Source organism: Euprymna scolopes, chromosome 20 (genome assembly GCF_053919585.1).
Source record: "Euprymna scolopes isolate OS-2025 chromosome 20, ASM5391958v1, whole genome shotgun sequence".
NCBI lineage: Eukaryota > Metazoa > Mollusca > Cephalopoda > Sepiida > Sepiolidae > Euprymna > Euprymna scolopes.
The window spans coordinates 23,839,254-23,855,549 of record NC_136501.1 but is presented as its reverse complement, the minus strand read 5'-3'; the positions used below and the strand labels follow the sequence as shown (position 1 = coordinate 23,855,549).

General features: G+C 34.5%; 1 protein-coding gene across 1 annotated transcript in view; it reads right to left on the bottom strand.

Moving 5' to 3' along the window:
- Positions 1–16,296, bottom strand: part of LOC145241368 (testis-expressed protein 47-like) — a 381,126-nt gene that overhangs the window by 15,916 nt on the left and 348,914 nt on the right. The window lies entirely within an intron of this gene.

Below are 16,296 nucleotides of genomic sequence, written 5' to 3'. Positions count from 1 at the left end.
AAATACAGGATGTACAAAAGTCACTGAAGAGTTTTGAACTTAAATAGATCCCTTTTTTTTACGATATCTTTCTTTAATTTAACACAATTTGACTAAGATATTGGGAACGTTAAAACAACATGCAAAATTCCAAACAATCTTTATCTATGAAAAATGATGTCTTTTAAATGTTGCCCATTTTCAGCTTCGCATATTTGTGCGCTTTCCGAAGCATTATTCATAAAAGATTGCAGAATCTCTGGATTGCGATTTAACTCCCGTATTTTGTTCCTTAAGCTCGAAACGTCAATACCCAAACCCTGCATTTTAAGGAAAACATGAGGAACGAAATAAGGAGTTAAATTGCAATCCAGAGATTCTGCAATCTGTCATGAATGGTGTTTCGGAAAGGGCACAAATATGCGAAGCTGAAAATGGGCAACATTTCAAAGACATTATTTATCATGGATTGATTAAATTTTGCATTTATTTCTCAAACATTTCGCAATGTCTTAGTCAGATTGTGTTCAAATTACAGAAATATATCCTCAAGAATAAAGAATATATTTAAGTTCGAAACTCTACAGCGACTTTTTGGACAAAATGTTTAAGCAAAGAGATGCATATACATGTACAAACCGAGTTATGTGTTCATCAATGTTTCGTCTATATTTCGAAACTTCCTCTGGTTTGTTCCTTATTATTTCCCTATTTTATCGGAATAATATTTTCATTATTCTCATCATACATATGTACATATACATGTGCATGTGTGTATGCATACATATATGTATGTGTGTGTGACAGAGAGGGTGTGTGTGTACGCACGTGTGCATGTGTATGTGTGTATAACATAAATAGGTTAGAAAATTAATTAATATGGAGTAAAAAACTAAATCTGACATCCAGAATATATATATATATATATAAATATAAATATATATGTGTGTGTGTGTGTGTGTGTGTGTGTGTGTGTGTGTGTGTGTGTGTGTGTGTGTGTGTGTGTGTGATGGAGGTAGTGTTCATCAACACTGTTGAGATGTAAAGTTATAAGATACTGTTTAATTTCACAATACTTGAAATAGTGTGTCATGGTGAACAACCGATGACCACTGAAATAATATTAGGGCTCTTGTTAATTCTTAAAAGTCAACTAATACAGTGATTGCAAGAGATTGACTGATATACAAGATAATTTATTTTAACGACGAAGGACTTGTGACTACAATTTTTAATATAGTTTTAAAGGTTGAAAAACTGCCAAGATCATATATATATATATATATATATATATATATATATATATATATATATATATGTCCACTATCAACGCGGTAGTTGTAGGTTCAATCCATGGCCAGGAAAAGGTGCTAGTCTTGCTGCACTGATGAGTTGTGACACAACGAAACAGTACTGTATGTGAATTATATATATATATATATATATATATATATATATATATATATATATATATATATATATATATATAATAGCAAAAGTACCCGTCGTAGACTGGGTTCAAGAACAGACAATTTTACTTTTATAGATTTACAAGCAGTTCAGCCCGGCTTTGCTTTGGCCCTATGTAATGTCCATAACTTTATGTACACACACATACACACACACACACACGCACACATACATACATATATATATATATATATATATATATATATATATATATATATATATATATACTAGCAAAAGTACCCGTAGGTGACTGGGTTCAAAAACAGTCTACAGAAAATGGACTCTGATTTATGAAAGTATGATAGGTTATAAAAAGGAAGGGTTGTAAAGAGATAGCTTTGAATTCGGGGGTATCAAAACCAAAGCAAAATATGATGAAAGTAAAAATAAAATAGATAAACCCCATAATTTATTATTCCATACCTGGTCACACTGAAACACTTATCACAATATTCTGTGGATCTATATAAAAAAAACTGTAAAACTTTGTGACATATTTCCATTCTATGGAGGACAGGTGCGAACGAACACCCCATGATTTTATTATACCATATTTCTTCAAACTGAAACATAATTATCAAAGTATACTTACGCAGATAGAAATAAAAAGTCCTTAATTAAAGTTTGTGCGTATTTCCATTCTATGGAGGCCAGGCGCGAACGCAGACCCCACAATTTTATTATACCATCTCTATTTAAGTTGTAACATACTTATCAAAGTATTCTTATGTACATCTATATCAAAAACAATTGTAAACGTTTTTTTTTATTTTTAAATTTTTAATTTCCATACTTTGTTGACCAGGCGCGTACGCAGACCCCACAATTTTAATGAACCACCGTTCTGCTAGATGAAACATACCCATTCCTGTGTCTGGATACATCTTCTATCATTATATGTAATCAGTTTTTTTAAATAGTCAACAATATAGGAGCTTATTCGTGACCAGACACACACACACACACACACACACACACACACACACATAGACATTCAGTTTTATAATATATATATATATATATTAAGAGAGAGAGGCAGAAAGAAAGAAAGAGAGAAAGAGGGGGTAGAGAGAAAGATTGGAAAGTTTAATCCTATGCCATGATCACACATGATCAGTGATTTCATGGAAGATGGCGCGTGTGTTGGAAACCAATTTTAAATATCGAATAAAACAATTATAACTAAATGTAGAATATATTTTCAATTAGTTCGGGAAAATATTTAATACCGAATACAGCTTAACAACAAAATAAGAAAACAAGGTTTTAATCTACGCATTTTTAAGTGACGAACAAACGAATAGGCGTCCCTTTTTTTGATGGAGATGCGTGATAGACAATCTAGTGGACAGCGTCTCTAATAGCGATGCTTGGACGCATTTAATATAAAATAATATAATTGTAAAGGGTAAAATAAATTGTAAATAATTGTAAAGGGTATAATAAAATAATATAATTGTAAAGGGTAGATCTTTCAATCGACATGTTTACAGTCGAAATTGAAGTCAAAACTGAAGCGTGACGGACGAGCTGATCGACAGATAAAGAAGAAATTAGATGATGTCAACCTTGATTTTTACGTCGAACTCGGGAATCGTTTTGTCGAATTACAGAATTTCAACGGAACTCTTTATTTAATCCATATGAGTAACTTGCTATCATTTTGTCAGCCATGACTGGATTAGAAGTCTAAAATAATTTGTAATGGCTGAAGAAACGAGAATGAGCTACCTGCACTCGGTGTATTAAATAAAAACTTCCGTTTGAAATTGCGTACAGATTACTGAGTCTGACATAGGCTTCCATTATTTGTATTATTTGAGCTACTGTTATCATCACCAATTTATCCTCATGGTGTTTTGACCAACGTAACCTTTGACCTTCTTTATGTATGTATTGATGAAATCTGCAATCTGTCCGGAATTTCAATGGCGCAATAGTTAAAAGTGCTGAGTAATAATCATTTCTAAATGACACTCTTCCAGATTAATCCTTATTACAAGCTATAATAGGGGTGAGTGAACGAAAACAATCTACACCGTTGATTAAATAAAGAGTTTCGTTCGTAATTCTGTACAGATTTCCGTGTTCCAAAGAAAGTCAGACAATATACATCCGGAGAAGGCTGGAGGTTACATCGATCGAAACTTTTAAAGAAACACATTCAAAATGAGAACAGTAGTTCGAATAATCCAAATTATAATCAAAATCACTAATCCTGATCTAACAAAGTGAAATATATTTGCACAATTTTTATCTGGTCATAGTAAAGGCATTAAATTGAGGTGTGACTTTGTTTGCAAGAAAACAAAATTTCGTGTAGCCATTAAAAAATTATATTAAAACAAAATATTCTTTATATTATTACACTAGCATCGGCACACACAACCGAGTCAAACACAAAATCGAGTACACTCAACATCAAGTACACCCAACATCGTCTTACCATCAACGCTTACCTTGTTAACTCGGAGTATGGGAAATTCTATATGTATATAATCAATGAAAAAAACAAAAATACCCTAAGTAAGGGTAAGGATAATGAGTAAACGTTAGATAAAATGATGATCAAAATTATTACGAACTTGCCAGGATTCGAACCTGGAATCTTCTGATCCGTAGTCAGACGCGTTATGCATTGCGCCACCACAAGTCCTCTCCGTATGCCGAAAGATGTTACCGTGACTGTATACAGACAGTGCTAAATTCCGTTGACATGGGCAGGTAACTTGCACGAAACGGCCCAAAAACCTTTATTTCGGGTTTTCTTTCTGTGACGCGGCGTTGTTCTTTACGAACCATATATAGATAAGGACAATCTAGGGGCTCACATCTCACAGAATTGTTTCAGTTCGGTGCATGTGTTCGAAAGTTTCATTGGTATATATACACACATTAATAAATAAATAAATAAATAAACATATAGAATTTTATTAGCAGAATAGATAATGAATCTTTTCGCGTTAAAATCTATTCAGAAATATACATTTTAATGAGAAACACTTTAAATATCTACAGATTAGAAGGATGTTGTAGTTTGATTGAAGCATTGTGCGTAGCGTGAAAGGAGTTGTGTTTGAAGGTTATGTTACTGCACTTTGTAAACGTAATAATTGAAAATTATTAAAAATTCCTTCTAAGATTGCCATTATTACTTTATCTACTAGCCCGTGCTCACGGTGTTTCCTACAAACTGTATTGACATAGCATTCAAACACCTTTCATCTATAGATTAAGTAATAAATATCATGTTTTGACAATTGAGCAGATGGAAAAGCCTGTGACGAGGTTAATTGTTATTGTATAAAGCGAAACGCCGATACGAGAAGGAATCGGAAAACGAAAAGAGCACATTCTTCAATATTCTAGAAAATGGTACCTCACAGGAATCAATTTTGATTCGTTTCGTTTTCCGTATCGGATCATGGCATTTCGCTGTTTACATCAACAATCCGTAACCACGAAAACGTATTATCCGTGTATAAATATTTTCTCACTAAAAAATATGTATTTCTCATTTCTATTTTAACTCGAAAAGATTCATCATTTGATGATACGAGCTCCCTTCAGTAAGTTTTCAGACTTTTTTTCGTATGGCCAATTTATTGATAGTACGCACATGAAACACCTGTCCTCTTCGAAGTAATCTCCTCCGGCTGCAATGCTCTTATTGTACCGTTCCATCAACTTCTAGAAGACCCCATGGAAGTCCTCTTACGTGAGTGTGTCAATGACCCTCGTCACAGCCTTTTCCATCTCCTCAATTGTCTCATAACGACAGCTTCTTAGGTTTTCCTTGAGCTTAGGGAATAACCAAAAGTCACAGGAAACAAGGTCTGGGCTATAGAGGGTGAGAAACTGTCTGGATGCACATTTTGGTCAAATATTCGCCTCTTCTCTGACCACCCTGGCGACAAACTTTTCTTGGTTTTCAGTTTCTCGCGAATAATTGAGTGTACAATTCCACACTGACATCAAACGGTGTACTTATTGTGTCTATAGACACACGACGGTTCTTATCCATGAAATTCTTTATTTGGCCAATCAACTCTGGTGTTCTGACTTCTTTAATCTTCCCACACCTCTCATCATCTCTCACAAACTCCCTGCCTTTCTTGAATCTCCTATGCCACTCAATAATTGATGCTCGATTCATATAAAATGGTCCAAAAGCAGTTTGAAGCATCCCGTACGTCTCTGTTGCATTTTGTCCAAGTGTAAAACAGAATTTTATTGTATATATCATTCTTCTAAAGTGCCCCATGCCCAGATTGGATTTTTGAAATCCACCAGCTGTGACAATAAGAATTTAATAGGGTGTATTCCAATTCCTGCTGTAGTTGTTTATTTAAACCTGAACTCATTAAAATTGGTCGATCATCTCATAAGATGTGTAGCAATAACATAATGAATTTTCAAGAGTTTACGACAATTTTAAATGCCTGTACAAAAAAGTCTGGAAACTTATTGAAAGCACCCGTATTTAATAGTAAAACAGTTTTAATGACTACACCGAATTTTGTTTCTCGCAATAAAGTCACGCCGCGATTTAGTGACTTGGTCATTTACTACCGACTAAAAATAATTATCTTTGTAATCACTTTGTTTAGTAGGAGCAGATGGTGTTGCTAGCATAATTTCCCGTTAAAAAAAATACAGCTGCAGTATTTATATTTTTGTCCAATCTAATTTCTTTCGACCGTCCTAGGCATTATATTACGTCGGAGGGACAAGCAAGAATAAATATAAATCCAGGTCGGCATTTTTCTCTTTTTTAACACTAGCATTTATTACCGTTATTCTCCTGTCTTGACACCACCTTAAAAGTCGCTCGCTTCTGCTCCACTACATGCCGGCCGTAGACAGCCATTGCTTAAAGCGCCCACCTTTTTCAACCGCACTCTTTCTTCCGACCGCTCACTGGTCACAGCCAGCCCATTCTCGCCTTCACTTTACACGTCCATCTTCTTCGGCGCCGACTTTGTTTCTCCCCGACCACGTGGTGTCCTATTTTTACTTTTTCTTCAAACGCAAGCCCGAGCACATTTGCCAATTTGCATAAGCGTTCAAACGCTACTCTTGCTGCTAATACAATCGCTTGCCATCCATCCTTCGCCTGCTGCAGAATATGCGCTCTGTTAAAATATACAAAGCTGAATTTACATCTTTACAATTTCGATACAATTTTATTTATATTTTGAATGTGACCGTAAAGAAAATAAAAGAAGGGAAATGCAATTTGATTTTTCGTTTGAAATTTCGAAATAGATCTCGCTTTTATTGTAAATCATTTATTTATTTCCTCATTCTCCCGCCATGCGTGAGTTCTCGTTACGACTGTGACGTCTCTCATGTGATCCTCTTCTCTAACGTCCTGTTTCTCCTTTATATAGTCTTTTTCTTTACCAATGACATCATTTCGCAAGCATTTGCATACGCGCGTCCGCGCTCTGTTGCATCAGCATTAAAAACAATTACAAATAATGGTTAATTAATAAAACGCAATTTTTCTAACCAAATATGGAAATTAGTTAATTTTGGGACTGATAAGCAATTTATCAAAACGAAGGGACGTATGGTTGAATTAATTTGAAATAGAGTGCTTGGCGCAAATATTTTATTTACTCGTGTTTTACATTATTAATAAACAAAACGATCGCATATAAAATATGTACGGTCGCGGCATTAAATGATTCAATGATAGTTGGTACGCCGTTAAATCCTGTACATTCTGCTTATACATATAGTATCGAGGCCTTCGTTCAATCTCAAGAGACATAGACACCCCTGTAAGGGTAGCTGTGCGTGTAATTGTGATGCAAGCGTTGAGAAATCCCTAACCACATCTCTCCTGAATCAGCACTGCTTAGGTTCAGTGGCAAGGAGAGTCTCAAGTCTGGAAACAATGTCGAAATAGGCGAAGAGCACATACAGAATTTGGAATTCTCAAATGGTCGCCCAGTTTCGTACTGACCAGGCTCAGCGTTGCTTAACCAGTGATTTAACGGATACAGTTGAGTCAACGTGATGATTCGCATTTAGTTGAGGGAACAAAACTTCAAATATTTATCTAATTAGTCGAAACTAACCAGCTTTAACAGTGCCTATATCTATATCAACCAAGCTTTAACCTCTGTCCCATCCCCGCAGTTTTGCATCTTTATGCCTGTATTACAAGTATGTACTCGAGTGAACCTATACCACTTGTGTCCTATCGACGTTAATACCTCCGACTAACCCGTCAAGCAACAAAATCTCACCCTCTCACTTTTGAGCATGCTGAACAGTCTTTTATTCAAATAGTTCTTTCCCTTCTCCGGACTGCTAGACTTTGGAATTCCTTCCTTGTTTCCTGTTTCCCTGACTGTACTCACATGCAAGTGTTTGAATGTAATGTGAACAAACATCTCGCTGTTCATCTCCTGATTTAGTTTCCTGTTGACGTTATCTCGAATAGTAGCCTCTAACGTCAAAGTATACATTTACCTTGTTTGGGTTTATATATCTTTATATGCTCATCAAAGCACTGACCATTTTTAAGGTCGCTTAAGGTCGATGATTTACCGAGAACCTGTATGTTAATGTGATTTTATCCTTAACTGTTTTAGAGGCTGGCGATGTGGCAATAGCGATCAGGTTGGTATTGTCCCATGCATATCCACAGTAAATAAGAGGTAAGTGTTTACCCAGTCATTGTTGATCCTGTATATACACATTTTTTATGGTGCTGTTTAGCTGCTATAGTGGATGACTCGCTTCCCCGTAGACAAAGCAGTTACTGATGCCTTACTGACTTGTTATGGGTATATATATATATATATATATATATACAGATATATACAGGGTGACCAAAAAAAAGGGGCCTCAACTCTAATTAGGCCCCGTTTCTTAGTGTTTTGTCCGAATGAAATGAAACTTTGTTCATAACTAGTTTATTATATTCAAAACATCACATCAAAACACTAGGGTCTTTGGCTTTTTTTTCTCCATTCTACAGCATATGTTCTAGATGGCCTCCATTTAGCTTTTGTTTTTTTGTTTTTGTTTTATTTGGGGGGGTCACCCTGTGTGTGTGTGTGTGTGTGTGTGTGTGTGTGTGTGTGTGTGTGTGTGTGTGTGAAAAATAAAAGTAAAAATTAAGTTTGCAAGCCAAAACTTTTGTAAACTTAAAGTGAATATAAATATTAATATTTATATAGTAATCTCAACCAAATAAAAAAAAGCTTGTGATAGAACACAATTTAAGACAGTAAATTATATTTTATATGAATTTATTCTTTGACGGAATATTCAAGTAAGAAATATTAAAATGTTCCTTATCCGCAGAGTTTCAAAGAAATTATCCGATGAAAAGCACGCATTTCTTTGAAAATCTACTAATTAATTAAATGTGGACATTTCTTACTTGAGTATTCTGTTGAGCCATAAGTTAATGTGAAATATAATTTTCAGCCTTAAATTGCGTCCTTTTCCGTTATAAATGCACGTGCATTGTTTACCAGAATTAAGCATTAAGCGTAGTTCTTTCAGGGAAGAATGTTATTTTATATATATATATATATATATATATATATATATATATATATATATATATAATTCTCCCCTGAGTACCAATTTCATCGGAATTTATATATATATATATATATATATATATATATATATATATATATATATATATATACCATATGTCCGCATTTGTTAGGTGTGAAACACTTATCAGTTTCGTACATGTAATATCATTTTCACCACAAAAGAACTACGCTTAATGCTTAATTCTGGTAAGCAATACACGTGCATTTATGAAGGAAATTTATTACTTTTTCCCTTTTTCGATGAAATAGTACAATTGTTATATCACAGCCAAATCATTGCATATACAAACACGATTTTGTGTCTTCGTCGCTTCGTGATGTCTGGAGTTGTTGATTGCAGTAGAGAGCCATACGTGTCACAACGAAAACCCGGTTCATTTGACTATGGAAATGTTGAAAATTAAACATGAAACATTTTAAGCTAATTTGGATAATGGATGATAGGTGGTGTCGATCTACTTTCCCGGTTCGTGGGAGCACTGCATTATTTCATGGTGCGTATGTTGAGCACGAGTAGCTCAAAAGCATATACAGCAAAATGATCAACAATTTTTAGCACTGACGGCACTTAATATCGCATAACTTCGCTGACTATTGGGAGCCGGTGGGTGAACAAGATTATGCCGTATATAAGCTAATTTATTTATTATAAAATCTGAACATTAACAAATACTGAAGGAAAGCATTTTGTCTTCTTTTTCGTCCAACAAGTGATTGTACGGGTTACGTCTTGCCCTCAAAATCCGCCAATCTGATTCGCGGGAACGCCGAATTAATTCATGCAGCGTGTCTTAAGCAAGAATGGCCTGGTGGTGCCCATCTCTCTCTGGGCTTTAAAGCATATGCAGCACCTAGTATATCTTGTCTCAAAAGCCGCCAACCTGGGTACTAGCATGGTTTAGGTGGCTATGGAACTACTACCAGACTTTGTCACCGGATAAAATATTAATTTTCATTTTTTCTTTACCGTTGATAATATATTTGTTTTGGTTGCGTTTCATGGTGATCGTCATATTCGCATATCGCCACAAATCCACCTGGGAACGTTCAAAACATTCCATAATCAATAACTGACCGTTTTAATTTTCAGCCTATCGCAGACATATGCGGACATATTTATGACTAACTTTATGACTAACTTTATGACACCGATTCAGCGAAGTCTAAATGGTCTGCAGAAAAGCATCAACTTAAGTTAAAAGATATTTCAGACCTTTTAGAGTTACGAAATAATTACGTGTTTAACTATTTAACAGGCGAAACTAAATTGTTTCTTCTGAACATCGAGCGTAATCAATTTGTCACAAGAAGAATCTTAACAAATATAAACATGTGTACAAAATTACCATACAGTACCGTCGAGATAATATACGAGAAAAAAGGGAATGTTTTAGTTTTGTGTTTGTTGTTTGAACTGCAATTACTAGAAGTGAAGGTTTCTTTCTTCAAATAAAAGTAATTGGCATCTGTAGTCGTCTACATATTCTGAGTATACTTTTTCCCTTTAAGACAAAGCGGTCGTTTATTATTCGACATGTTTTTTGTGTTTTTTTTGTGTGTGTGTTTTTTGTGTGTTTTTTGTGTGTTTTTGTGGGTTTTTTTTGTGTTTTTCATGTCGAAATTTATCATGTTTGCTTTCAAAACCTTATCTCATAAAATAAACGATACTTTTTGTTTTTTTTGTGAAAAGATTGGTCTTTTAAGTACATTAATCGGACGATTATATATAGTAGTTTATTCAAACTTTAACGGTTTTTAAACCAAAACGAGGGCATACATTTTTTTATTAAATAAATTTATTTATTTATTTATTTATTTATTAAAACAAATTCAATCAGGTGTTTTTTTTTTTTTACTTTTATTATATTTTACGCGGCATGGCTATGATAATCCTTGAGACGTCTTCAGATGTTCTTGAAATTTTGAACATTGATTACAGTGTGAGTGCTTTATACATAATCAAAATATTATGAAAAATGTTAAGACTTAAGTGCTCAATGTTATTCATTTTATTGTAAAAATAATTAATTATATAAATTTTTCATCTAAATTTATTTAAAAAGACTAGCAGAATCCGTAGAAAATCCACTATTCATCCAATTTATAAAACTCACTCTGCCTGTCTGTCTATCTGTCTGTATCTATATTTTCAAACTCTGTCTCTCCGAAACTAAAAGTCGCAAAAGGTGAATACAGTAAATCGGGACCTATACTCATTGTACAGGTGAATTCTGTTAATATTATAATATGAAGTCAATTAATATGCATATATAATCAGGACTATTAATATGCATATATAATCAGGACTATTAATATGCATATATAATCAGGACCATGATAGGTCCTGGTTCGTTGATTTCACCTGTACCCACCCAACCAAAAAAACTCCAGATCCACCTGACGAGTCGAAAAATACCCCATTTTCACTATAAAAGTTTGTTTTTTTTATTTCTAACAGCTTATGTCCTCGGATCGCTTGTATTTTTAATTCCATTCCCGTTTTCTGTTTCCCTCATCGAACCAATTTGCAAAACTTTAAATGCAACGTGAACAAACAACTTGCTGCCTATATATCTAGCCTATAGTTATTAGATACCACACCTTATAAATCTATCCTGTAGTCATTAGATACCCGATAAATCACACCCTATAAATCTAGCCGATAGTCATCAGATACCAATCAAGCAAGGTTCCCTTGAATTCGATTTTTCCTTAAGGCTATTTAATCTAAAGCCTTAAATTTTAGACGTTTTCTAAAATCAAAAGTAAAAAAAAGGATTCTAGACATAAACTTTAGTAGTATTATATCAAGATGTTTATATTAGTCAGTCATGACCTTCTTCAGTTTTGGAAAGCAACAAATACTCTTGCGACTGTGATTGGGAAGAAATCATTGCGCAATTTCCAACCCCACGTCTTCTGGATCGGTATTGCTTGATTCCAGCGGCAAAAAAAATCCAGGACGACTGGAAATTATACCAAGATAAACGCGGAGCACATACAGCCCATGGTATTCCCAAATGTTCACAAGGCTCAACATCGCTTAACTTCGGTTATCTAACAGGAACACGTAGGTCATCCTGATTATGCTGTATATTCGTAATAGGACACCAATTATTTCAAATTGTTTAACTCGGGTTACATTCTAGTTTTGGATCAACTCATCTTGGGATGCTTTATCGTCGGCTCCCAAATTAACAGAGATTAGAGCATTCTTGTAATGATTTAGTCCCTGTTGATTACGATGTAATGTTGGTTCTGTGCAGTTCTAGGAGGTCCATCTTTCAGGGCTTTGCCTTCTCTCTTTGAGAAGGAATTAGTTTAATTTTAATGGCCTGGGGCACCCTTCTGAGAATACCGACGGGGCTTCTTTTGCAGAGTCAGAGGGCTACTTCTATTGAGCACTGACTTTTTCAATCCCACTTTTCAGCCCTTGTGTCACAGTTCTTGCAGTGGAAAAGAACTATATACCCTTATATTCAAAGTGTCTTGAAATGCTAGTTGTAAAGAGCCATTAATTTTATCCTTTGAAATTAGTGGGAAGTTATTACTAGGGGAGGAAAACCGCATTTTCTTTTCATTGTTTTGACCCTCGAGTGTGTATCTGTTGATATCTTATATGCTTTTATATAGAGTGATGTGGTTCTCGGTCGATTAACTGTGTCTAACTGTGTCGGATATATACTCGAGAGTCAAAACAATGATAAGAATGTTCTGTTGTCACAGCCCTAATGATTAGTAGGTCTATGACAACAGCATATTCTTTTCCTTGTTTTGATTCTCAGGTATATATCCATTAATATCTTATATGTTTTTATATAGAGTGATGTGGTTCTCGGTTGATTAATTATGTTTAACTGTGTCGGATATATACTCGAGAGTCAAAGCAATGAAAAGAATATGCTGTTGTCATAGCCCTATTCATTACTTATGTTTGACATAATATACAGAAGGTATTGCAAGAGAAACCGACATAGGCGTTAGGATTTGGACAAGGATCTGATAAAACGCGCTAGATATTACATTCGAAATAAAAGCCAGTTTTTGTTTGGCGGTCATGTCGTTCTATTTTGAAAGAAACGAAACTACATTAACTGAAAATGAAAAAGGGCGATATTTTCAAAGTTATTACCAGCATCTGCATGAAAGCAAAACAATACTATCACTTCTTTGAACTGTACTATTATATTATTACTTGTTAATACCCAATTCAGTTTACTATACTAAGATAGGCCTTCGAAAAGTAATGTCTCCTATTTTTCTTTATTTCGCCCGAATGGATTAAAGGAGATTTTCATTGTTATGATGACTAATCTTGTGCATTCTTGACTTGAAACATTTCATTTAATTTCTCTGTTGTAGATATCGACGGTGTGAGATTCTAAGAAAGCAACATCTGTCATGGACTGCGTCAGAAGCAGAAACGCATAATTGAATTGTAGGCCAAAGTGCATAGAGAACATTGGTGACTATTTAGAAAAATAAATTCTGGAGGAAAAGAGGTCATTCGTTTAAATGGTACCACTCTCTATTCGTAGTACTTTAAAAAAAAATTTTAGTAAAAAAATAGGAAGCTTTACTTTTGGAACGCCTACGCACAGCCATCGTTCATCCTTTACAAAAGTGCATTGAGAATTGTGGTGAATATGCAAAAAAGTAAATTCTAAAGCAGAAAAGTTCGCTCGTTTTAATGGTACTACTCTTGTCTTTGTAACTCTTCAACTTTTTGAATTCACAAATAGAAGGCTTTACTTTTGGAACGACCCTCGTATTTCAGACTGATGTACTACTTTAACTAACCAAACTGAACGTTGCTTAACTTCGGTGATCTAACGAGAACCGGTGTATACACACGATTATGTCGTATGGGTGACCATTTGGGAATTCTAGGCGCTGTATATGTTTTCCGCTTATTTCGGCATTTTTTTCCAGTCGTTCTGTGCATACACTTCACTTGACTCTAGTATTTGTGAGCTCAGAAGAGATGTGGTTGGAGATTGCGCCCCTTCTGTCACAGAAATTTCACGCGCACCCATCCATTCGTGGGTATCCATAGTCTGTCAAAGACTGAAGGAACCCCACTACTTTTACTGTTCTATGTTCTGGATGAAGTTTAATATATGTTTTATAGTCATGATACAATTTTGCTAGACATGACCTTCTCCTTGAGATGGCAGTGTAGTATATGTCCGTTGGTCATGCATTATCTTTTCTTTTGGGGTGTCGGAATGTAACACGTAGTCGTGGCATCAACATCAGAAGGATAACGTTCCCTATTAGAGGTACTTTAGTATATGTGCGTTCAACAGGATACCCTTCTCCCAAGTACTCCCTCCTTCTTTAGTGCAACCAAGTATATGTTCGTTCGCGTGAAATAATCTGTATTGCAAAACGTAGATTGACTGAAATAATTTTTATTGTTTAAATTAATAGAACGTTAACTTTCCTGAATTGTAAGTTTTTTTTGTTTTGTTTTTTTTAATTAACTAGTTGGCCGCCCAGCTTTTCCCGGTCATACAATACGCTTAAACGTGATATTTTATGCATATGTATTATTGTAGAAGCAATCCTCTATTGATTATTATATATTACGAGGAATAATTCGTCCAGTAGACTAATTTGAAATGAATAAATAAATAAAAAATAATGATAATGTCTTTCATCAAATTCCGTTTGTGTTTGTTTACAATCTCGCGTCAGCTGATATTTGGGCTTGACGATGAATGTCCTGAAAAAGTCACTTCTGATTAATGTTTAGTTTTAAAATATTCAAACGAAGAAATGATTTGCGGTGAGTTTAAATGGTACCGCAAGTGGTACGCGGAGATTTCAATCCTTACATAGTATTCATTCATCATCTAACTGCCAATTAACCTTAATCCCTAAAATAAAAAATACCGTATTTGACCTGATGTCGTGTGATTCGTTCATTCACATAAAGCGTGCTTTTCTCAATTTTAGATGTATAACTACTACTATGTGTTCAATTGAATTAAGTCGCAAATTTAGTAATATACTAGCTAGCCGCTCAACGTTGCTCGATCGTACAATATGCTTAAACATGATATTTTAATTTATGCAGATTGCGTATGTATTGTTAAAGACATAATCCTCTATTGAGTTTTATATACTAGGAGTAATAATTTGCCAGGTGGGTTAATTCGTAAAAAAAATTTTTAATACAAAATAATAATGATAATGTCGTTCATCAAATTCCGTCTGTGTTTGTTTACAATATCACGTCAGCTGATACTTGGATTTGACGATCTTAAACATAGTCTTTCTTCTCTTATGAATAAATATAAGAAGACTTTTTGTATAGAATATTTTATCTTACTCCGACCTAAATTAAATTATTTCCCTTAGCCGGTGTAACGTAAAACATTTCCCTATAAACATTTTTTTTTAATTTATAACAGAAGAAAGCTTATGTTTAAGATCGGGCTTTTTCGATTTTCGATACTTATCGAATGAAAACATATCTAAGAACACTGCCAGACATATAAATTTCCTTTGTGTGAAATTTGCAAAAGATAGGCTCAGCTGTTTCGGAATCAATGAGGATGGAACTCAGGCACACATACAAAGTTACTTTTATATAAGAGTGAAAATTACCACTTATCAAGACCAAATGCTTTTTGAGACAAGGAGTAATGAGAAGCGTGAGTCATCGGTTTAATAATGAAGAGTATTATGAGAGGACTGAAAATAATGAATGAAATGAATAAAATGTATTACTTATGTTGACGGTTAAATGACAAGTATTCTTATGGAAATCGCACAGTTCCAGACAAAGAATGAAGCCACTTGATGCAAAGACATAAAGGAATACCAGTTCAGTAAAAAAAAAAATGTGGCCAACGATAAATGTTATATGGATAGATTCCGATTCAGAAAACAGCAATTCTTCACCCTTTGTAAGAAACATCGCTCATGAATTGTAAGAACTAAATGTACAAATAAGGACACCAGATTTCACGTGAAGACGATTAGGTTATAGTCAGCATGGAGCCAGTCCCACGCTAACGTATTCTACGGGTGTGACATACTTAAAAAAGTTAGTCTTAGTTTCGAACATTTTACAAGAAAGAATCAAAGAATGGAGCTCAATCGATATTACGATGAGTTAGAAAAATACTAGTATTGTTCTCAGCACACAACAGAGTCTATACAATTGTTGAAATGTCTTGTTCCCTGTTGACTGGTTCTGTGCAGTTCTAGAAGGTCCACGCTCCCAGGCTTTGCCTTCTGCGTG